This window comes from Salvelinus namaycush, unplaced genomic scaffold, assembly GCF_016432855.1.
Source record: "Salvelinus namaycush isolate Seneca unplaced genomic scaffold, SaNama_1.0 Scaffold1050, whole genome shotgun sequence".
Lineage (NCBI taxonomy): Eukaryota > Metazoa > Chordata > Actinopteri > Salmoniformes > Salmonidae > Salvelinus > Salvelinus namaycush.
In genome coordinates, this window is record NW_024057732.1 from 66,270 (window position 1) to 91,110 (window position 24,841).

The 24,841-nt window shown below is 37.5% G+C and overlaps 2 non-coding genes across 2 annotated transcripts; both read right to left on the reverse strand.

Moving 5' to 3' along the window:
- Positions 1-11,306: 11,306 nt before the first annotated feature.
- On the reverse strand, positions 11,307-11,425 carry LOC120035424. The gene has a single exon (XR_005474183.1). It is a non-coding gene; the product is annotated as a 5S ribosomal RNA (ribosomal RNA).
- A 1,159-nt stretch (positions 11,426-12,584) lies between these two features.
- Positions 12,585-12,703, reverse strand: LOC120035420. The gene has a single exon (XR_005474179.1). It is a non-coding gene; the product is annotated as a 5S ribosomal RNA (ribosomal RNA).
- Between the last annotated feature and the right edge of the window lie 12,138 nt (positions 12,704-24,841).

Consider the following 24,841-nt stretch of genomic DNA (forward strand, 5'->3'; position numbering starts at 1 on the left):
ATTTAAATCTATGCTTAAAACAATTCCCCCCATCTTATCATGATTCATTTTATTTATCACATCTCTAATTGTATTAATTGTATCCGCAATATCTCTACCAGGCACACTATAATTCTGTGTAGGTGCTATAATATCATTTAAAACTTGCTTCATTCTATTTGCCAGTATCTTTGCTAAAATCTTATAATCCAAATTTAATAAACTAATTGGCCTATAATTCTCCAATTTTAATTTACTCCCCTTATTTTTATATAAAATCGTTATCAGCCCTGTCACCATAGATTCAGAAATACTATCATTATCCTCCATATATTGATAAACTTCCAATAAAATAGGTGCTAAAAAACTGGCATATATTTTATAAAACTCTGCAATTATTCCATCTACTCCAGGACTCTTATTTACTTGTAAACCCTTAATCGCATCTTTAACTTCAGTCAATGTTATCTTCCCATCACACATTTGTTTATCCTCTACATTAATTTGCACATCCACACTATCCAATATCTCCTTTACACACCCCTCATCCACCTCCCCTTTCTTAAATAAATCCTTATAAAAATTCTGCACTGTTTCTAAAACCTCTACATAATCATTGACAACTTCACCCTTTATATTTTCGATCTCTCTAATATATGTTCTCCTCTGTTTATTCTTCTCTAAACCAAGAAAAAATGAAGTACATTTCTCCCCCTCCAAAACATACTTTGCCTTACTTCTTATAATTGCACCCTTACACTTATCTATTTCATATTTAGTCAATTGTGCTTTTAATTCCAAAAACTTTCCTATATTATAATTAGGTTCACTGTCACACTTCCTCATTTCTTTATCCAATTTAGCCCTCAACTCATTTTCTTCTCTTTTCATCCTACCTCTCTTTTTCCTTGCATATCCTATACTAAAAACTTTTATTTTTTCCTTAACCTTATCCCACCATGAACACTTATCATTCTCTTTCTGCTTATCCTCCATTTCACATGCTATCAAAGATTTAAGTTGTTTCCCATATTCCTCATCTCCCAAATACCCTGCATTCATACACCATATTCCACCCCCTGTTCTTTCCTTATCTAATCCCACTGAAAATGTTAAACCTGCATGATCACTAAAAGTTGTAAAAACATACTTAATATCTTTCATAAAATTCCTTAAACCTTCTTTTACTAAAACCAGATCTATCCTCGTTTGTTTCAAATCCCCTAAAACCACCTGCCTTCTAGAAAATTCTCTTTTTTCTGGATTTTCCTCTCTCCATATATCAATTATTCCTTTTTCTAACATCATCTTCTTTAAAACCCCCCTAGATACATCACTTCTAAAAATAGCTCCTCTTGTCATATCCAGTCTATCCATTTTAACATTAAAATCCCCAACTACAATACAGTTTCCCTCACACCATTTCCCTATTTCTAAAAATAAATCTTTGCGCTCTATTTCAGTATTAGGCGCATAAATATTTATAATTCTAAAAACCATACTCATATATTCAAAATCTACAATTAAAATCCTCCCATTATTATCATTATATATCTGTTTCACATTATCCACCACATCCTTCCTCAATAAAATAGCAACCCCACTTGAATTCCCTCTGCCATTGTTTACATAAATAAAATCCCTCCATATTTTTTTTACTTCTAAAACACATACGTTATCCCAGTGCGTCTCTTGAATACATAAAATATCTGAATTCTTCATTTTTACTATTCTATTAAATTTTCCCATTGTCCTCAAACCATTTGCATTTATTGACATTATATTAACCATTCTAATAAATAAAAAAATAATAAAATATAATTTCATTATTCTCTACCTGTTATCCAGTTTCTTTCCTCTTCCACCCTTTCTCTCCCCCTCTTCCCCCCGCTTTCCTCTTCCTGTATCCTTCCCTCGTTCTTTCAATCTTTTCTCCATCATCCGTATCCGATATCTCTTCCAAGTCCATGTTTTCCAGCCAACTCCCCTTCTTGACATCCACATCTGTTGTGCTCCCCGTGCTCATCGCCGTCTCTGGTATTGTCATCAACTCCATAACCCCCTCCATTTCTTCACCCCCCGAGCTACTTGTTAGTGCTGTGCTTTCCCCCAAAACCTGTGAGTCCCCCGTGCTTCCCCCCCGTCCACTCCCCCCCTCCTCCTGAAAACTCCCTCTTCTTATTTCTGTGTCCATACTGCTCCCAATTTCATTTATCTTCTGGTCCTTCTTCTTTCTTCCTTCCTCCGTCTCTCCACCTTCCACCACGTCCTCTCCTCCACCTTCTTCTCCTTCTTGCGACAATCCCACTGCTTCCTCATATATTGTTTGACTCCCCTCTTCAGCCCTAACCTCTCCACAGTTGCACTCCGCCAATCTTTTTCTGCATCCACCACAAAAATTCCTTTCCTTCTCTCCATCACATTCTCTCGCATAGTGTCCTTGATTGCCACACTTAAAACACTTAAATTCCGGGCAGTCTTTTACTATGTGCCCGGGTTGAATACACATACGACACACTCTGACCTGTTTGTCATGAATGACTCTGAAATATTCTGCTCCCTCCAACGTCTCAATTCTTGTAGAATAAGGTAATGATGTCACTTTTTCTGTGAACTTGACCTTGCAGAAACGTGTCCCGTCAACCACCTCCGTTCCTGGCCAAACTCTCCTCCTTATCTCCGAGACAGCCGCCACTCCCCAGCTACTCAGCTTGCCCAGTATCACACCATCTTCTACATATACTGGGAGATTCATGAACGACACCACCACTTCCTTCACATTAATATCTCTCGCCAGAATCTTTGTATCCTTTATTCTTAATCCATCCATTAGACGTTCTTTTCCTTTTTCATTTCTCATCGTAATTTCGTACTTCTTCTCCCCTTTCATTCGGCATCCCACCACCTCTCCACACACCTCCTTAATTGCTCTTAGTAGTTCCATTGTCGTCACCTTGTCTTCTCCTTCCAACTCAATTGCCACCGTGTATTCCTTGCCATATTTCATTTCTTCTTTATCTTCATTTTTCTTCCGTTGCGCTTTTTCGTTGTCTTTGTCCATTCCGTTTGTCTTTTCCATGTTGTCCGTCATAGTAAAAAAATGAATCCAAAAAACTCTCCCCCAAGCAGAAAAACTGCAAGGGGGAAGACTAACCAAACTTAAAACTATTCAACTGAAGAAAATAATAAATTATATTGCAAAAACCAATTAATTAACAAAAATAGCTCTCGAGCAAACACTCTCCAGCAAACACTCACTCACAGCTCAGACACTCGCACCTGTCGTCACTTCTCCAATCAGGAAATGCGCATTCAGGCTGGTATGGCCGTAAGCGAAGGGCAAACTCTTGGTACACTATATAAAGGCAATGTGTCGCTCACTCATCGGGAGACAGAGGAATGTCCACGTTGTGACTCAACACACTGAAAAAGCTCAAACCTTGCTTACATTTCCAGGCCATATATTTCACTCTTGGGGGGGGGGGGGGGGGGGGCATATCCTATGTTGACACTTATGACAACTTCATGGACTAGGGCCCTATAAAATACGGCACGGAATCCAGACATTCAAACAGAAATTCAACATTATTCAAAAATGTTTTGAACTAAGGAGGAAGTCAACTAAATCCCTTCAACTTGTTAGAAAATGCATTCATTTGCCCAAGTGAATCATAAGACATGAACAAAATGCATCAGTGATTCGTATTTCCACGCAACTTTCAGAAACGGCACAGGACTGCCCAGTTTCTGTGCGCATGCGTGCGGAGCGCGCGCATGTCTACACTTTGTGTAGCCGTTAGCTTATGAGGCTAATGATATAACCTTCTTCTGGTAGAAAAGGAAAGGCTTCCCCCAAAACCTTCTCAATTAAAAGTTAACTGCAAAGTAGCCTATGCCAGCCTGGCAGAATTATATCATGATTATTTGCATCAATCCAGTGGCCATTTGTTTTGCAAACTCCGCAATAACACGAGCGCTACAACACGAGCGCTACAGCAACACCGCTTAACCAAACTAAGGTCTCTTCCTGGCGCACACTTGCGTTTAAGGGTAACTACAAAAGTGGTCTCCTGATAGGGTTTAAACATTGTCATGGACATCCAATCGTGTTGTTTTTCTATTAATAAAAAAGGTTTATTTTGAGAGCGAAAACCTGCAGAAACAGGGACGAACGGGGAAAAGTAAATGGAGAAAAGGGGGAATTTGGGGGGGGGGGGGGGGGATCAGGCAAAACATTGAAGGGATTTTACAGGGCCCTAACGGACTACAGACATTGACAGTCTCCTAGCCTAAAAACAAATGCTGAATGTACTGCCTACATTTTGAGGGAAACGCACGGTCCATTATTTGATTTGATCAGGGCAGGGCAGGGAAGCACTAACAAACTGCATTTAGTCCAATAAAAGACATGATATTATTAGGGTGATAAATAAAAGGCAGTTGCTCCACGCATGACACAAGAGAACCCTCTACTGGAGCAAAAAGCTTACAGCACCTGGTATTCCCAGGCGGTCTCCCATCCAAGTACTAACCAGGCCCGACCCTGCTTAGCTTCCGAGATCGGACGAGATCGGGCGTATTTTTTTTTTTTTTTTTTTTTTTTTTATCTTTTATTATGAAAAAACACATAATATTTACAACATTCAATCAATAATAAAAAAGGATGAACAATTCATCCTTTTACAAAATCAAAAAATCAAAAATAAATAAAATAAAACCTATTAAAAAACACAATCATCCACTAAATCCACTTAATAATGAAATACAAGTTTCCCATTTGACAGAATTTCAATAAAAGTACTCCCCCACACAAACAATTTTTCAAAATTTCCTCCACCGTATCTATATATTATCTCTATATCTCTCTCTAATATGCTCCTAAAAAAACCTTCCACACTCACAATTTTCCCTTCATAATGACCTAAATTTCTTCTTAATCTTATCGCATATCTAGCATGACTTAGTATAAAATTCACCAAATTAAAATTTAAAACTTTACTTTTCCCATTTACACCAAAAAGAAACAACCTCCTCCACTCCACCCCAGTAAAAATCTCTTCTCCCCAATGTTTTACTAAAAGCCCTTTTAAAAACTCGTGAAAGTCTTTCAACCTACTACATTCAATAAAAAAGTGCATCAAATTTTCCACCCCCGTACCACAAATATCGCATTCTCTTTTAATATCCCTATTTATTTGATGCAAAACCACATTTGTAAAAATCCTATTATGTTTCAATTTAAAATCATTGTCTTCACATTCTATAAAATTATATTTTACATTTACATTCTTCCATATTGATTTTACATCCATGTTTGGAAACACCCTAGACCACACTTTCTCCGCAGCAGGACTTTTTATCTCTTTTAAAATACATTTTCTATAAACCATTTTAACTTTTAGCCCTGATAAATCATGTTTCTCCCCATTACTTTCATAATATAAAACTGGTAAAGCCCTAGATCTTTTGACCACCTCTTTGTTTATTAAAATCACCCACTCCCCGGGAATACATCCTAATATTTTCTTGTACATATTCTCCACAGTAGTTTTACTTATTTCTTCATCTACTTCAACCACATTGTCATATATAGCCTGAAATGGAAGAAACCCAGGAATTACCTCATATGCTATGTCACCTATCTGCCTCATCCCAGCCCTCATAAAATATTTACAAAACAACATCATATTATTGCACTTTATCTTTGGATTTAAAAATATCGGCTGATTTAAAATATTTTCTAAACTGGTACATTCATAATAAATATTTGGTAAAAACCGCCCCCAAGCCTCAAACACTTCTCTGTAAAACAAAGGTATATTACCTAACATTTCCTTCTTCATACTCATCAATAAACCATTGTCCCCCATCCTCCCAACCTCCTGCAAATACTCTTTAAAAAACCTTTTCCACCCATAATCCAATTCACCAAATAAATATTTCCGTACCATTTTTACTCTAATTGCTGTTTTCCTTACACTTAAATCTACCAACTTCAAACCCCCCTCCTCATAACCTGCAATCAAAGTTTTAAAAGCTATTCTCACCCCCTTCCCTTCCCATAAAAAATCAACTACAATTTTATTCATTTCAGATAAAACCCATTCTGGCATATCCAAAACATTCATTACATAAATAAATATTGACATCAACAATGAATTTATGACAATTACTTTCCCTTTTAATTTCAAAGACCTCCCCCTCCACATATTTACCACCTTTCTAACTTTATTTATTACACCACTCCATGTCAAATCCCTAGCTTCCATTTCTTTCACCCCTAAAAACACTCCTAATACCTTAAAATAATCTTTAACCACTTTAAAAGGAAAATTCCCCTCATTAATCTTCCCAATATACATTACTACTGACTTCTCCATGTTAACCTTTGCACCCGATGCTTGTCCATATACTTTAAAACACTCCATCACCCTTTTTACACTACCCTCATCTCTAACTGTTATAGTGGTATCATCTGCGTATTGATGTATCAAACTAAAACCTCCTTGCGGAGTCTCTACACAATTTATAAGATTATCTCTTTTAAGAAATGCTGCTAAAGGTTCTACCGATAAAACGAATAATAAAGCTGATAAAGGACACCCCTGTCTCACAGATCTCTCAAGAATAAAAGAATCGGTTAAAACCCCATTACATTTCACCCTACTTTTTGCCTTCTTATATAATAATTTTATCCATCCTATTATTCTATTACCAAAACCATATTTATCCATTACCCTAAACATAAAATCATGTTCCACCCTATCAAAAGCTTTATTTAAATCTATGCTTAAAACAATTCCCCCCATCTTATCATGATTCATTTTATTTATCACATCTCTAATTGTATTAATTGTATCCGCAATATCTCTACCAGGCACACTATAATTCTGTGTAGGTGCTATAATATCATTTAAAACTTGCTTCATTCTATTTGCCAGTATCTTTGCTAAAATCTTATAATCCGAATTTAATAAACTAATTGGCCTATAATTCTCCAATTTTAATTTACTCCCCTTATTTTTATATAAAATCGTTATCAGCCCTGTCACCATAGATTCAGAAATACTATCATTATCCTCCATATATTGATAAACTTCCAATAAAATAGGTGCTAAAAAACTGGCATATATTTTATAAAACTCTGCAATTATTCCATCTACTCCAGGACTCTTATTTACTTGTAAACCCTTAATCGCATCTTTAACTTCAGTCAATGTTATCTTCCCATCACACATTTGTTTATCCTTCTACATTAATTTGCACATCCACACTATCCAATATCTCCTTTACACACCCCTCATCCACCTCCCCTTTCTTAAATAAATCCTTATAAAAATTCTGCACTGTTTCTAAAACCTCTACATAATCATTGACAACTTCACCCTTTATATTTTCGATCTCTCTAATATATGTTCTCCTCTGTTTATTCTTCTCTAAACCAAGAAAAAATGAAGTACATTTCTCCCCCTCCAAAACATACTTTGCCTTACTTCTTATAATTGCACCCTTACACTTATCTATTTCATATTTAGTCAATTGTGCTTTTAATTCCAAAAACTTTCCTATATTATAATTAGGTTCACTGTCACACTTCCTCATTTCTTTATCCAATTTAGCCCTCAACTCATTTTCTTCTCTTTTCATCCTACCTCTCTTTTTCCTTGCATATCCTATACTAAAAACTTTTATTTTTTCCTTAACCTTATCCCACCATGAACACTTATCATTCTCTTTCTGCTTATCCTCCATTTCACATGCTATCAAAGATTTAAGTTGTTTCCCATATTCCTCATCTCCCAAATACCCTGCATTCATACACCATATTCCACCCCCTGTTCTTTCCTTATCTAATCCCACCTGAAAATGTTAAACCTGCATGATCACTAAAAGTTGTAAAAACATACTTAATATCTTTCATAAAATTCCTTAAACCTTCTTTTACTAAAACCAGATCTATCCTCGTTTGTTTCAAATCCCCTAAAACCACCTGCCTTCTAGAAAATTCTCTTTTTTCTGGATTTTCCTCTCTCCATATATCAATTATTCCTTTTTCTAACATCATCTTCTTTAAAACCCCCCTAGATACATCACTTCTAAAAATAGCTCCTCTTGTCATATCCAGTCTATCCATTTTAACATTAAAATCCCCAACTACAATACAGTTTCCCTCACACCATTTCCCTATTTCTAAAAATAAATCTTTGCGCTCTATTTCAGTATTAGGCGCATAAATATTTATAATTCTAAAAACCATACTCATATATTCAAAATCTACAATTAAAATCCTCCCATTATTATCATTATATATCTGTTTCACATTATCCACCACATCCCTCCTCAATAAAATAGCAACCCCACTTGAATTCCCTCTGCCGTTGTTTACATAAATAAAATCCCTCCATATTTTTTTTACTTCTAAAACACATACATTATCCCAGTGCGTCTCTTGAATACATAAAATATCTGACTTCTTCATTTTTACTATTCTATTAAATTTTCCCATTGTCCTCAATCCATTTGCATTTATTGACATTATATTTACCATTCTAATAAATAATAAAATGATAAAATATAATTTCATTTTCCTCTACCTGTTATCCAGTTTCTTTCCTCTTCCACCCTTTCTCTCCCCCTCTTCCCACCGCTTTCCTCTTCCTGTATCCTTCCCTCGTTCTTTCAATCTTTTCTCCCATCATCCTGTATCCGATATCTCCTCCAAGTCCATGCTTATCCAGCCAACTCACCCTCTTGACATCCACCTCCGTTGTGCTCCCCATATTCATCTCTGTTTCTGCCACCGTCATCGCTGTGCTCCCCGTGCTTGTCTCCATCTCATGTACAGTCGCCTTTGTGCTCCCCGTGCTCATCTCCGCCTCCGTTATTGTCCTCAAACCCAAAACCCTCTCCATTTCTTCACCCCCCGAGGTACTTGATAGTGCTGTGCTTTCCCCCAAAACCTGTGAGTCCCCCGTGCTTCCCCCCAGTCCACTCCCCCCCTCCTCCTGAAACCTCCCTCTTCTTATTTCCGAGTCCATACTGCTCCCAATTTCATTTATCTTCTGGTCCTTCTTCCTTCTTCCTTCCTCCGTCTCTCCACCTTCCACCACGTCTTCTCCACCATCTTCTTCTCCTTCTTGCGACAATACTACTGCTTCCTCTAGTATTGTTTGACTCCCCTCTTCAGCTCGATCCTCTCCACAGTTGCACTCCGCCAATCTCTTTCTACATCCACCACAAAAATTCCTTTCCTTCTCTCCATCACATTCTCTCGCATAGTGTCCTTGATTGCCACACTTAAAACACTTAAATTCCGGGCAGTCTTTCACTATGTGCCCGGGTTGAATGCACAACCGACACACTCTGACCTGTTTGTCATGAATGACTCTGAAATATTCCGCTCCTTCCAACGTCTCAATTCTTGTAGAATAAGGTAATGATGTCACTTTTTCTGTAAACTTGACTTTGCAGAATCGTGTCCCATCAACCACCTCCGTTCCTGGCCAAACTCTCCTTCTTATCTCCGAGACGGCCGCCACTCCCCAGCTACTCAGCTTGCCCAGTATTACACCATCTTCTACGTAAACTGGGAGATTCATAAAAGACACCACCAATTCCTTCACATTAATATCTCTCGCCAGAATCTTTGTGTCCTTTATTCGCAATCCATCCATTAACCGTTCTTTTCCTTTTTCATTTCTCATTGTAATTTCGTACTTCTTTTCTCCTTTCATTCGGCATCCCACCACCTCTCCACACACCTCCTTAATTGCTCTTAGTAGTTCCATTGTCGTCACTTTGTCTTCTCCTTCCAACTCAATTGCCACCGTATATTCTTTTCCATATTTCATCCCTTCTTTATCTTCCTTTTTCTTCCGTTGTGCTTTTTCGTTGTCTTTGTCCATTCCGTTTGTCTTTTCCATGTTGTCCGTCATAGTAAAAAAATGAATCCAAAAAAAAACTCTCCCCCAAGCAGAAAAACTGCAAGGGGGAAGACTAACCAAACTTAAAACTATTCAACTGAAGAAAATAATAAATTATATTGCAAAAACCAATTAATTAACAAAAATAGCTCTCGAGCAAACACTCTCCAGCAAACACTCACTCACAGCTCAGACACTCGCACCTGTCGTCACTTCTCCAATCAGGAAATGCGCATTCAGGCTGGTATGGCCGTAAGCGAAGGGCAAACTCTTGGTACACTATATAAAGGCAATGTGTCGCTCACTCATCGGGAGACAGAGGAATGTCCACGTTGTGACTCAACACACTGAAAAAGCTCAAACCTTGCTTACATTTCCAGGCCATATATTTCACTCTTGGGGGGGGGGGGGGCATATCCTATGTTGACACTTATGACAACTTCATGGACTAGGGCCCTATAAAATACGGCACGGAATCCAGACATTCAAACAGGAATTCAACATTATTCAAAAAATGTTGAACTAAGGAGGAAGTCAACTAAATCCCTTCAACTTGTTAGAAAATGCATTCATTTGCCCAAGTGAATCATAAGACATGAACAAAATGCATCAGTGATTCGTATTTCCACGCAACTTTCAGAAACGGCACAGGACTGCCCAGTTTCTGTGCGCATGCGTGCGGAGCGCGCGCATGTCTACACTTTGTGTAGCCGTTAGCTTATGAGGCTAATGATATAACCTTCTTCTGGTAGAAAAGGAAAGGCTTCCCCCAAAACCTTCTCAATTAAAAGTTAACTGCAAAGTAGCCTATGCCAGCCTGGAAGAATTATATCATGATTATTTGCATCAATCCAGTGGCCATTTGTTTTGCAAACTCCGCAATAACACGAGCGCTACAACACGAGCGCTACAGCAACACCGCTTAACCAAACTAAGGTCTCTTCCTGGCGCACACTTGCGTTTAAGGGTAACTACAAAAGTGGTCTCCTGATAGGGTTTAAACATTGTCATGGACATCCAATCGTGTTGTTTTTCTATTAATAAAAAAGGTTTATTTTGAGAGCGAAAACCTGCAGAAACAGGGACGAACGGGGAAAAGTAAATGGAGAAAAGGGGGAATTTGGGGGGGGGGGGGGGGGGGGGATCAGGCAAAACATTGAAGGGATTTTACAGGGCCCTAACGGACTACAGACATTGACAGTCTCCTAGCCTAAAAACAAATGCTGAATGTACTTCCTACATTTTGAGGGAAACGCACTGTCCATTATTTGATTTGATCAGGGCAGGGCAGGGAAGCACTAACAAACTGCATTTAGTCCAATAAAAGACATGATATTATTAGGGCGATAAATAAAAGGCAGTTGCTCCACGCATGACACAAGAGAACCCTCTACTGGAGCAAAAAGCTTACAGCACCTGGTATTCCCAGGCGGTCTCCCATCCAAGTACTAACCAGGCCCGACCCTGCTTAGCTTCCGAGATCGGACGAGATCGGGCGTATTCAGGCTGGTATGGCCGTAAGCGAAGGGCAAACTCTTGGTACACTATATAAAGGCAATGTGTCGCTCACTCATCGGGAGACAGAGGAATGTCCACGTTGTGACTCAACACACTGAAAAAGCTCAAACCTTGCTTACATTTCCAGGCCATATATTTCACTCTTGGGGGGGGGGGGGGGGGGGGGGGGCATATCCTATGTTGACACTTATGACAACTTCATGGACTAGGGCCCTATAAAATACGGCACGGAATCCAGACATTCAAACAGAAATTCAACATTATTCAAAAATGTTTTGAACTAAGGAGGAAGTCAACTAAATCCCTTCAACTTGTTAGAAAATGCATTCATTTGCCCAAGTGAATCATAAGACATGAACAAAATGCATCAGTGATTCGTATTTCTACGCAACTTTCAGAAACGGCACAGGACTGCCCAGTTTCTGTGCGCATGCGTGCGGAGCGCGCGCATGTCTACACTTTGTGTAGCCGTTAGCTTATGAGGCTAATGATATAACCTTCTTCTGGTAGAAAAGGAAAGGCTTCCCCCAAAACCTTCTCAATTAAAAGTTAACTGCAAAGTAGCCTATGCCAGCCTGGCAGAATTATATCATGATTATTTGCATCAATCCAGTGGCCATTTGTTTTGCAAACTCCGCAATAACACGAGCGCTACAACACGAGCGCTACAGCAACACCGCTTAACCAAACTAAGGTCTCTTCCTGGCGCACACTTGCGTTTAAGGGTAACTACAAAAGTGGTCTCCTGATAGGGTTTAAACATTGTCATGGACATCCAATCGTGTTGTTTTTATATTAATAAAAAAGGTTTATTTTGAGAGCGAAAACCTGCAGAAACAGGGACGAACGGGGAAAAGTAAATGGAGAAAAGGGGGAATTTGGGGGGGGGGGGGGGGGGGGGGGATCAGGCAAAACATTGAAGGGATTTTACAGGGCCCTAACGGACTACAGACATTGACAGTCTCCTAGCCTAAAAACAAATGCTGAATGTACTTCCTACATTTTGAGGGAAACGCACTGTCCATTATTTGATTTGATCAGGGCAGGGCAGGGAAGCACTAACAAACTGCATTTAGTCCAATAAAAGACATGATATTATTAGGGCGATAAATAAAAGGCAGTTGCTCCACGCATGACACAAGAGAACCCTCTACTGGAGCAAAAAGCTTACAGCACCTGGTATTCCCAGGCGGTCTCCCATCCAAGTACTAACCAGGCCCGACCCTGCTTAGCTTCCGAGATCGGACGAGATCGGGCGTATTCAGGCTGGTATGGCCGTAAGCGAAGGGCAAACTCTTGGTACACTATATAAAGGCAATGTGTCGCTCACTCATCGGGAGACAGAGGAATGTCCACGTTGTGACTCAACACACTGAAAAAGCTCAAACCTTGCTTACATTTCCAGGCCATATATTTCACTCTTGGGGGGGGGGGGGGCATATCCTATGTTGACACTTATGACAACTTCATGGACTAGGGCCCTATAAAATACGGCACGGAATCCAGACATTCAAACAGGAATTCAACATTATTCAAAAAATGTTGAACTAAGGAGGAAGTCAACTAAATCCCTTCAACTTGTTAGAAAATGCATTCATTTGCCCAAGTGAATCATAAGACATGAACAAAATGCATCAGTGATTCGTATTTCCACGCAACTTTCAGAAACGGCACAGGACTGCCCAGTTTCTGTGCGCATGCGTGCGGAGCGCGCGCATGTCTACACTTTGTGTAGCCGTTAGCTTACGAGGCTAATGATATAACCTTCTTCTGGTAGAAAAGGAAAGGCTTCCCCCAAAACCTTCTCAATTAAAAGTTAACTGCAAAGTAGCCTATGCCAGCCTGGAAGAATTATATCATGATTATTTGCATCAATCCAGTGGCCATTTGTTTTGCAAACTCCGCAATAACACGAGCGCTACAGCAACACCGCTTAACCAAACTAAGGTCTCTTCCTGGCGCACACTTGCGTTTAAGGGTAACTACAAAAGTGGTCTCCTGATAGGGTTTAAACATTGTCATGGACATCCAATCGTGTTGTTTTTCTATTAATAAAAAAGGTTTATTTTGAGAGCGAAAACCTGCAGAAACAGGGACGAACGGGGAAAAGTAAATGGAGAAAAGGGGGAATTTGGGGGGGGGGGGGGGGGGGGGATCAGGCAAAACATTGAAGGGATTTTACAGGGCCCTAACGGACTACAGACATTGACAGTCTCCTAGCCTAAAAACAAATGCTGAATGTACTTCCTACATTTTGAGGGAAACGCACTGTCCATTATTTGATTTGATCAGGGCAGGGCAGGGAAGCACTAACAAACTGCATTTAGTCCAATAAAAGACATGATATTATTAGGGCGATAAATAAAAGGCAGTTGCTCCACGCATGACACAAGAGAACCCTCTACTGGAGCAAAAAGCTTACAGCACCTGGTATTCCCAGGCGGTCTCCCATCCAAGTACTAACCAGGCCCGACCCTGCTTAGCTTCCGAGATCGGACGAGATCGGGCGTATTTTTTTTTTTTTTATCTTTTATTATGAAAAAACACATAATATTTACAACATTCAATCAATAATAAAAAAGGATGAACAATTCATCCTTTTACAAAATCAAAAAATAAAAAATAAATAAAATAAAACCTATTAAAAAACACAATCATCCACTAAATCCACTTAATAATGAAATACAAGTTTCCCATTTGACAGAATTTCAATAAAAGTACTCCCCCACACAAACAATTTTTCAAAATTTCCTCCACCGTATCTATATATTATCTCTATATCTCTCTCTAATATGCTCCTAAAAAAACCTTCCACACTCACAATTTTCCCTTCATAATGACCTAAATTTCTTCTTAATCTTATCGCATATCTAGCATGACTTAGTATAAAATTCACCAAATTAAAATTTAAAACTTTACTTTTCCCATTTACACCAAAAAGAAACAACCTCCTCCACTCCACCCCAGTAAAAATCTCTTCTCCCCAATGTTTTACTAAAAGCCCTTTTAAAAACTCGTGAAAGTCTTTCAACCTACTACATTCAATAAAAAAGTGCATCAAATTTTCCACCCCCGTACCACAAATATCGCATTCTCTTTTAATATCCCTATTTATTTGATGCAAAACCACATTTGTAAAAATCCTATTATGTTTCAATTTAAAATCATTGTCTTCACATTCTATAAAATTATATTTTACATTTACATTCTTCCATATTGATTTTACATCCATGTTTGGAAACACCCTAGACCACACTTTCTCCGCAGCAGGACTTTTTATCTCTTTTAAAATACATTTTCTATAAACCATTTTAACTTTTAGCCCTGATAAATCATGTTTCTCCCCATTACTTTCATAATATAAAACTGGTAAAGCCCTAGATCTTTTGACCACCTCTTTGTTTATTAAAATCACCCACTCCCCGGGAATACATCCTAATATTTTCTTGTACATATTCTCCACAGTAGTTTTACTTATTTCTTCATCTACTTCAACCACATTGTCATATATAGCCTGAAATGGAAGAAACCCAGGAATTACCTCATATGCTATGTCACCTATCTGCCTCATCCCAGCCCTCATAAAATATTTACAAAACAACATCATATTATTGCACTTTATCTTTGGATTTAAAAATATCGGCTGATTTAAAATATTTTCTAAACTGGTACATTCATAATAAATATTTGGTAAAAACCGCCCCCAAGCCTCAAACACTTCTCTGTAAAACAAAGGTATATTACCTAACATTTCCTTCTTCATACTCATCAATAAACCATTGTCCCCCATCCTCCCAACCTCCTGCAAATACTCTTTAAAAAACCTTTTCCACCCATAATCCAATTCACCAAATAAATATTTCCGTACCATTTTTACTCTAATTGCTGTTTTCCTTACACTTAAATCTACCAACTTCAAACCCCCCTCCTCATAACCTGCAATCAAAGTTTTAAAAGCTATTCTCACCCCCTTCCCTTCCCATAAAAAATCAACTACAATTTTATTCATTTCAGATAAAACCCATTCTGGCATATCCAAAACATTCATTACATAAATAAATATTGACATCAACAATAAATTTATGACAATTACTTTCCCTTTTAATTTCAAAGACCTCCCCCTCCACATATTTACCACCTTTCTAACTTTATTTATTACACCACTCCATGTCAAATCCCTAGCTTCCATTTCTTTCACCCCTAAAAACACTCCTAATACCTTAAAATAATCTTTAACCACTTTAAAAGGAAAATTCCCCTCATTAATCTTCCCAATATACATTACTACTGACTTCTCCATGTTAACCTTTGCACCCGATGCTTGTCCATATACTTTAAAACACTCCATCACCCTTTTTACACTACCCTCATCTCTAACTGTTATAGTGGTATCATCTGCGTATTGATGTATCAAACTAAAACCTCCTTGCGGAGTCTCTACACAATTTATAAGATTATCTCTTTTAAGAAATGCTGCTAAAGGTTCTACCGATAAAACGAATAATAAAGCTGATAAAGGACACCCCTGTCTCACAGATCTCTCAAGAATAAAAGAATCGGTTAAAACCCCATTACATTTCACCCTACTTTTTGCCTTCTTATATAATAATTTTATCCATCCTATTATTCTATTACCAAAACCATATTTATCCATTACCCTAAACATAAAATCATGTTCCACCCTATCAAAAGCTTTATTTAAATCTATGCTTAAAACAATTCCCCCCATCTTATCATGATTCATTTTATTTATCACATCTCTAATTGTATTAATTGTATCCGCAATATCTCTACCAGGCACACTATAATTCTGTGTAGGTGCTATAATATCATTTAAAACTTGCTTCATTCTATTTGCCAGTATCTTTGCTAAAATCTTATAATCCGAATTTAATAAACTAATTGGCCTATAATTCTCCAATTTTAATTTACTCCCCTTATTTTTATATAAAATCGTTATCAGTCCTGTCACCATAGATTCAGAAATACTATCATTATCCTCCATATATTGATAAACTTCCAATAAAATAGGTGCTAAAAAACTGGCATATATTTTATAAAACTCTGCAATTATTCCATCTACTCCAGGACTCTTATTTACTTGTAAACCCTTAATCGCATCTTTAACTTCAGTCAATGTTATCTTCCCATCACACATTTGTTTATCCTCTACATTAATTTGCACATCCACACTATCCAATATCTCCTTTACACACCCCTCATCCACCTCCCCTTTCTTAAATAAATCCTTATAAAAATTCTGCACTGTTTCTAAAACCTCTACATAATCATTGACAACTTCACCCTTTATATTTTCGATCTCTCTAATATATGTTCTCCTCTGTTTATTCTTCTCTAATCCAAGAAAAAATGAAGTACATTTCTCCCCCTCCAAAACATACTTTGCCTTACTTCTTATAATTGCACCCTTACACTTATCTATTTCATATTTAGTCAATTGTGCTTTTAATTCCAAAAACTTTCCTATATTATAATTAGGTTCACTGTCACACTTCCTCATTTCTTTATCCAATTTAGCCCTCAACTCATTTTCTTCTCTTTTCATCCTACCTCTCTTTTTCCTTGCATATCCTATACTAAAAACTTTAATTTTTTCCTTAACCTTATCCCACCATGAACACTTATCATTCTCTTTCTGCTTATCCTCCATTTCACATGCTATCAAAGATTTAAGTTGTTTCCCATATTCCTCATCTCCCAAATACCCTGCATTCATACACCATATTCCACCCCCTGTTCTTTCCTTATCTAATCCCACTGAAAATGTTAAACCTGCATGATCACTAAAAGTTGTAAAAACATACTTAATATCTTTCATAAAATTCCTTAAACCTTCTTTTACTAAAACCAGATCTATCCTCGTTTGTTTCAAATCCCCTAAAACCACCTGCCTTCTAGAAAATTCTCTTTTTTCTGGATTTTCCTCTCTCCATATATCAATTATTCCTTTTTCTAACATCATCTTCTTTAAAACCCCCCTAGATACATCACTTCTAAAAATAGCTCCTCTTGTCATATCCAGTCTATCCATTTTAACATTAAAATCCCCAACTACAATACAGTTTCCCTCACACCATTTCCCTATTTCTAAAAATAAATCTTTGCGCTCTATTTCAGTATTAGGCGCATAAATATTTATAATTCTAAAAACCATACTCATATATTCAAAATCTACAATTAAAATCCTCCCATTATTATCATTATATATCTGTTTCACATTATCCACCACATCCCTCCTCAATAAAATAGCAACCCCACTTGAATTCCCTCTGCCGTTGTTTACATAAATAAAATCCCTCCATATTTTTTTAACTTCTAAAACACATACATTATCCCAGTGCGTCTCTTGAATACATAAAATATCTGACTTCTTCATTTTTACTATTCTATTAAATTTTCCCATTGTCCTCAATCCATTTGCATTTATTGACATTATATTTACCATTCTAATAAATAATAAAATGATAAAATATAATTTCATTTTCCTCTACCTGTTATCCAGTTTCTTTCCTCTTCCACCCTTTCTCTCCCCCTCTTCCCGCCGCTTTCCTCTTCCTGTATCCTTCCCTCGTTCTTTCAATCTTTTCTCCATCCTCCGTATCCGATATCTCTTCCAAGTCCATGTTTTCCAGCCAACTCACCCTCTTGACATCCACATCCGTTGTGCTCCCCATATTCATCTCTGTTTCTGCCACCGTCATCGCTGTGCTCCCCGTGCTTGTCTCCATCTCATGTACAGTCGCCTTTGTGCTCCCCGTGCTCATCTCCGCCTCCGTTATTGTCCTCAAACCCAAAACCCTCTCCATTTCTTCACCCCCCGAGGTACTTGATAGTGCTGTGCTTTCCCCCAAAACCTGTGAGTCCCCCGTGCTTCCCCCCAGTCCACTCCCCCCCTCCTCCTGAAACCTCCCTCTTCTTATTTCCGAGTCCATACTGCTCCCAATTTCATTTATCTTCTGGTCCTTCTTCCTTCTTCCTTCCTCCGTCTCTCCACCTTCCACCACGTCTTCTCCACCATCTTCTTCTCCTTCTTGCGACAATACTACTGCTTCCTCTAGTATTGTTTGACTCCCCTCTTCAGCTCGATCCTCTCCACAGTTGCACTCCGCCAATCTCTTTCTACATCCACCACAAAAATTCCTTTCCTTCTCTCCATCACATTCTCTCGCATAGTGTCCTTGATTGCCACACTTAAAACACTTAAATTCCGGGCAGTCTTTCACTATGTGCCCGGGTTGAATGCACAACCGACACACTCTGACCTGTTTGTCATGAATGACTCTGAAATATTCCGCTCCTTCCAACGTCTCAATTCTTGTAGAATAAGGTAATGATGTCACTTTTTCTGTAAACTTGACTTTGCAGAATCGTGTCCCATCAACCACCTCCGTTCCTGGCCAAACTCTCCTTCTTATCTCCGAGACGGCCGCCACTCCCCAGCTACTCAGCTTGCCCAGTATTACACCATCTTCTACGTAAACTGGGAGATTCATAAAAGACACCACCAATTCCTTCACATTAATATCTCTCGCCAGAATCTTTGTGTCCTTTATTCGCAATCCATCCATTAACCGTTCTTTTCCTTTTTCATTTCTCATTGTAATTTCGTACTTCTTTTCTCCTTTCATTCGGCATCCCACCACCTCTCCACACACCTCCTTAATTGCTCTTAGTAGTTCCATTGTCGTCACTTTGTCTTCTCCTTCCAACTCAATTGCCACCGTATATTCTTTTCCATATTTCATCCCTTCTTTATCTTCCTTTTTCTTCCGTTGTGCTTTTTCGTTGTCTTTGTCCATTCCGTTTGTCTTTTCCATGTTGTCCGTCATAGTAAAAAAATGAATCCAAAAAAAAACTCTCCCCCAAGCAGAAAAACTGCAAGGGGGAAGACTAACCAAACTTAAAACTATTCAACTGAAGAAAATAATAAATTATATTGCAAAAACCAATTAATTAACAAAAATAGCTCTCGAGCAAACACTCTCCAGCAAACACTCACTCACAGCTCAGACACTCGCACCTGTCGTCACTTCTCCAATCAGGAAATGCGCATTCAGGCTGGTATGGCCGTAAGCGAAGGGCAAACTCTTGGTACACTATATAAAGGCAATGTGTCGCTCACTCATCGGGAGACAGAGGAATGTCCACGTTGTGACTCAACACACTGAAAAAGCTCAAACCTTGCTTACATTTCCAGGCCATATATTTCACTCTTGGGGGGGGGGGGGGGGGGGTGGGGGGGGGGGGGGGGGGGGGGGGGCATATCCTATGTTGACACTTATGACAACTTCATGGACTAGGGCCCTATAAAATACGGCACGGAATCCAGACATTCAAACAGAAATTCAACATTATTCAAAAATGTTTTGAACTAAGGAGGAAGTCAACTAAATCCCTTCAACTTGTTAGAAAATGCATTCATTTGCCCAAGTGAATCATAAGACATGAACAAAATGCATCAGTGATTCGTATTTCTACGCAACTTTCAGAAACGGCACAGGACTGCCCAGTTTCTGTGCGCATGCGTGCGGAGCGCGCGCATGTCTACACTTTGTGTAGCCGTTAGCTTATGAGGCTAATGATATAACCTTCTTCTGGTAGAAAAGGAAAGGCTTCCCCCAAAACCTTCTCAATTAAAAGTTAACTGCAAAGTAGCCTATGCCAGCCTGGCAGAATTATATCATGATTATTTGCATCAATCCAGTGGCCATTTGTTTTGCAAACTCCGCAATAACACGAGCGCTACAACACGAGCGCTACAGCAACACCGCTTAACCAAACTAAGGTCTCTTCCTGGCGCACACTTGCGTTTAAGGGTAACTACAAAAGTGGTCTCCTGATAGGGTTTAAACATTGTCATGGACATCCAATCGTGTTGTTTTTATATTAATAAAAAAGGTTTATTTTGAGAGCGAAAACCTGCAGAAACAGGGACGAACGGGGAAAAGTAAATGGAGAAAAGGGGGAATTGGGGGGGGGGGGGGGGGGGGGGGGGGATCAGGCAAAACATTGAAGGGATTTTACAGGGCCCTAACGGACTACAGACATTGACAGTCTCCTAGCCTAAAAACAAATGCTGAATGTACTTCCTACATTTTGAGGGAAACGCACTGTCCATTATTTGATTTGATCAGGGCAGGGCAGGGAAGCACTAACAAACTGCATTTAGTCCAATAAAAGACATGATATTATTAGGGCGATAAATAAAAGGCAGTTGCTCCACGCATGACACAAGAGAACCCTCTACTGGAGCAAAAAGCTTACAGCACCTGGTATTCCCAGGCGGTCTCCCATCCAAGTACTAACCAGGCCCGACCCTGCTTAGCTTCCGAGATCGGACGAGATCGGGCGTATTTTTTTTTTTTTTATCTTTTATTATGAAAAAACACATAATATTTACAACATTCAATCAATAATAAAAAAGGATGAACAATTCATCCTTTTACAAAATCAAAAAATCAAAAATAAATAAATAAAACCCATTAAAAAACACAATCATCCACTTAATAATGAAATACAAGTTTCCCATTTGACAGAATTTCAATAAAAGTACTCCCCCACACAAACAATTTTTCAAAATTTCCTCCACCGTATCTATATATTATCTCTATATCTCTCTCTAATATGCTCCTAAAAAAACCTTCCACACTCACAATTTTCCCTTCATAATGACCTAAATTCCTTCTTAATCTTATCGCATATCTAGCATGACTTATTACAAAATTCACCAAATTAATATTTAAAACTTTACTTTTCCCATTTAAACCAAAAAGAAACAACCTCCTCCACTCCACCCCAGTAAAAATCTCTTCTCCCCAATGTTTTACTAAAAGTCCTTTTAAAAACTCATGAAAATCTTTCAACCTACTACATTCAATAAAAAAGTGCATCAAATTTTCCACCCCCGTACCACAAATATCACATTCTCTTTTAATATCCCTATTTATTTGATGCAAAACCACATTTGTAAAAATCCTATTATGTTTCAATTTAAAATCATTGTCTTCACATTCTATAAAATTATATTTTACATTTACATTCTTCCATATTGATTTTACATCCATGTTTGGAAACACCCTAGACCACACTTTCTCCGCAGCAGGACTTTTTATCTCTTTTAAAATACATTTTCTATAAACCATTTTAACTTTTAGACCTGATAAATCATGTTTCTCCCCATTACTTTCATAATATAAAACTGGTAAAGCCCTAGATCTTTTGACCACCTCTTTGTTTATTAAAATCACCCACTCCCCGGGAATACATCCTAATATTTTCTTGTACATATTCTCCACAGTAGTTTTACTTATTTCTTCATCTACTTCAACCACATTGTCATATATAGCCTGAAATGGAAGAAACCCAGGAATTACCTCATATGCTATGTCACCTATCTGCCTCATCCCAGCCCTCATAAAATATTTACAAAACAACATCATATTATTGCACTTTATCTTTGGATTTAAAAATATCGGCTGATTTAAAATATTTTCTAAACTGGTACATTCATAATAAATATTTGGTAAAAACCGCCCCCAAGCCTCAATCACTTCTCTGTAAAACAAAGGTATATTACCTAACATTTCCTTCTTCATACTCATCAATAAACCATTGTCCCCCATCCTCCCAACCTCCTGCAAATACTCTTTAAAAAACCTTTTCCACCCATAATCCAATTCACCAAATAAATATTTCCGTACCATTTTTACTCTAATTGCTGTTTTCCTTACACTTAAATCTACCAACTTCAAACCCCCCTCCTCATAACCTGCAATCAAAGTTTTAAAAGCTATTCTCACCCCCTTCCCTTCCCATAAAAAATCAACTACAATTTTATTCATTTCAGATAAAACCCATTCTGGCATATCTAAAACATTCATTACATAAATAAATATTGACATCAACAATGAATTTATGACAATTACTTTCCCTTTTAATTTCAAAGACCTCCCCCTCCACATATTTACCACCTTTCTAACTTTATTTATTACCCCACTCCATGTCAAATCCCTAGCTTCCATTTCTTTCACCCCTAAAAACACTCCTAATACCTTAAAATAATCTTTAACCACTTTAAAAGGAAAATTCCCCTCATTAATCTTCCCAATATACATTACTACTGACTTCTCCATGTTAACCTTTGCACCCGATGCTTGTCCATATACTTTAAAACACTCCATCACCCTTTTTATACTACCCTCATCTCTAACTGTTATAGTGGTATCATCTGCGTATTGATGTATCAAACTAAAACCTCCTTGCGGAGTCTCTACACAATTTATAAGATTATCTCTTTTAAGAAATGCTGCTAAAGGTTCTACCGATAAAACGAATAATAAAGCTGATAAAGGACATCCCTGTCTCACAGATCTCTCAAGAATAAAATAATCGGTTAAAACCCCATTACATTTCACCCTACTTTTTGCCTTCTTATATAATAATTTTATCCATCCTATTATTCTATTACCAAAACCATATTTATCCATTACCCTAAACATAAAATCATGTTCCACCCTATCAAAAGCTTTATTTAAATCTATGCTTAAAACAATTCCCCCCATCTTATCATGATTCATTTTATTTATCACATCTCTAATTGTATTAATTGTATCCGCAATATCTCTACCAGGCACACTATAATTCTGTGTAGGTGCTATAATATCATTTAAAACTTGCTTCATTCTATTTGCCAGTATCTTTGCTAAAATCTTATAATCCGAATTTAATAAACTAATTGGCCTATAATTCTCTAATTTAATTTACTCCCTTATTTTTATATAAAATCGTTATCAGCCCTGTCACCATAGATTCAGAAATACTATCATTATCCTCCATATATTGATAAACTTCCAATAAAATAGGTGCTAAAAAACTGGCATATATTTTATAAAACTCTGCAATTATTCCATCTACTCCAGGACTCTTATTTACTTGTAAACCCTTAATCGCATCTTTAACTTCAGTCAATGTTATCTTCCCATCACACATTTGTTTATCCTCTACATTAATTTGCACATCCACACTATCCAATATCTCCTTTACACACCCCTCATCCACCTCCCCTTTCTTAAATAAATCCTTATAAAAATTCTGCACTGTTTCTAAAACCTCTACATAATCATTGACAACTTCACCCTTTATATTTTCGATCTCTCTAATATATGTTCTCCTCTGTTTATTCTTCTCTAACCAAGAAAAAATGAAGTACATTTCTCCCCCTCCAAAACATACTTTGCCTTACTTCTTATAATTGCACCCTTACACTTATCTATTTCATATTAGTCAATTGTGCTTTTAATTCCAAAAACTTTCCTATATTATAATTAGGTTCACTGTCACACTTCCTCATTTCTTTATCCAATTTAGCCCTCAACTCATTTCTTCTCTTTTCATCCTACCTCTCTTTTTCCTTGCATATCCTATACTAAAAACTTTTATTTTTTCCTTAACCTTATCCCACCATGAACACTTATCATTCTCTTTCTGCTTATCCTCCATTTCACATGCTATCAAAGATTTAAGTTGTTTCCCATATTCCTCATCTCCCAAATACCCTGCATTCATACACCATATTCCACCCCCTGTTCTTTCCTTATCTAATCCCACTGAAAATGTTAAACCTGCATGATCACTAAAAGTTGTAAAAACATACTTAATATCTTTCATAAAATTCCTTAAACCTTCTTTTACTAAAACCAGATCTATCCTCGTTTGTTTCAAATCCCCTAAAACCACCTGCCTTCTAGAAAATCTCTTTTTTTCTGGATTTTCCTCTCTCCATATATCAATTATTCCTTTTTCTAACATCATCTTCTTTAAAACCCCCCTAGATACATCACTTCTAAAAATAGCTCCTCTTGTCATATCCAGTCTATCCATTTTAACATTAAAATCCCCAACTACAATACAGTTTTCCCTCACACCATTTCCCTATTTCTAAAAATAAATCTTTGCGCTCTATTTCAGTATTAGGCGCATAAATATTTATAATTCTAAAACCATACTCATATATTCAAAATCTACAATTAAAATCCTCCCATTATTATCATTATATATCTGTTTCACATATCACCACATCCTTCCTCAATAAAATAGCAACCCCACTTGAATTCCCTCTGCCATTGTTTACATAAATAAAATCCCTCCATATTTTTTTTACTTCTAAAACACATACATTATCCCAGTGCGTCTCTTGAATACATAAAATATCTGATTCTTCATTTTTATTATTCTATTAAATTTTCCCATTGTCCTCAACCATTTGCATTTATTGACATTATATTACCATTCTAATAAATAAAAAATAATAAAATATAATTTCATTTTCTCTACCTGTTATCCAGTTTCTTTCCTCTTCCACCCTTTCTCTCCCCCTCTTCCCCCGCTTTCCTCTTCTGTAT